Here is a 1,404-nt window from a genome sequence, read left to right as displayed (position 1 = left end):
CCTGAGTTGGAGGTGGCTGTGAGCTATGATGCCACAGTGCTCTATCCAGGGTGAGTCTTGGGTCTCTCCCTTAAAAAAAAAAAAAAAAAGGAACATGTGGGCTTGCCACAGTGGCTTAGCACTATGGGAGGCCAAGCTGGGTGGATTACTTGAGCTTAGGAGTTTGAGACCAGCCTGAGCAAGAGCAAGACACCATCTCTACTAAAAAAAAGAAAGGAGAAAAACCCAGCTGGGCATAGCGCTGTGCTCCTGTAGTCCCAGCTGCTGGAGAGGGCGAGGAAAGGATTGCTCAAGCACAAGAGTTTGAGGTTGCTGTGCCCTATGATGCTACCACACTGTACCCAGGTTGTCAGAGTAGGACTCTGTCTCAAAAAAGAAAGGAAGGAAGGAAGGAAGAGTGGCACCTGTGGCTCAGTGAGTAGGGTGCTGGCCCCATATGCCAAGGGTGGCAGGTTCAAACCTGGCCCTGGCCGAACTGCAACAAAAACATAGCCAGGCGTTGTGGCAGGTACCTGTGTCCCAGCTACTTGGGAGGCTGAGGCAAGAGAACTGCTTAAGCTTGAGAGCTGGAGGTTGCTATGAGCTGTGATGCCCCAGCACTCTACCGAGGGCGACAAAGTGAAACTCTGTCTTTAAAAAAAGAGAGAGAGAGAGAGAGAGAGAGAAAGAAAAAAAGAAAGAAAAGAAGAAATACATTCCCTGCCTCTCTCCAGCTCCGGCTGGTCTTAATTCCGCTTCCTGTCTGATACTGGTGTCTTTGCTGAGAGTCACATTGAGCTTTGAGGTGAATCAGGGTTGTCTTTTGGGTCAGCACCGTGGCAGAAGACAGCAAAACCAAAATCAAGAACTACAAGACTGCCCCTTTGGACCGCCGCTTCCCCAGCCAGAACCAGACCAGAAACTGCTGGCAGAACTACCTAGACTACCACCGCTGCCAGAGGGTAATGACTGCAAAAGGGGGTGATGTCTCTGTGTGTGAACGGTACCAGCGTGTGTACAAGTTGCTCTGCCGCATGGGATGGCCGTCGGGCAGAAGGCACGTCGTTTCCTGGGAAGATTTGAACAGGCTGGACCCCACCTCCTCTGTCCTCCATCCTTCATCCTTCTTCCAGGATAGCAGAGGGGGACGTGGGTGCCTGACGATTCTGCATCATGACTTAACTACTAATAAAAACTCAATGAAAAAGTGTAAAAAAAAAAAAAAAGAAAAGAAAAGAAGAAATGGAAAATTTGAATATACCTGTAATAAGTAAAGAGATTGAATTGATAATCAAAACTCACACACAAAAAGCTCAGACCCAGGCAGCTTCACTGGCTAATTCTATCAAACATTTAAGGAAGAATTAACACCAGGCCTTTCAAAAAAATAAAAGAGGGAGCACTTTTCAACTCATCCTATGAGGC

The 1,404-nt window shown here is 47.9% G+C and overlaps 1 pseudogene; it reads left to right on the top strand.

The window, feature by feature from the left end:
- Positions 1-1,062, top strand: part of LOC111723135 — a 4,471-nt pseudogene extending 3,409 nt beyond the window's left edge.
- Positions 1,063-1,404: the final 342 nt, after the last annotated feature.

Source organism: Otolemur garnettii, unplaced genomic scaffold (assembly GCF_000181295.1).
Source record: "Otolemur garnettii isolate 467f Iridium unplaced genomic scaffold, OtoGar3 scaffold00008, whole genome shotgun sequence".
Lineage (NCBI taxonomy): Eukaryota > Metazoa > Chordata > Mammalia > Primates > Galagidae > Otolemur > Otolemur garnettii.
The sequence above is the reverse complement of the archived record's forward strand: the minus strand, read 5'-3'. Positions and strand labels throughout refer to the sequence as shown.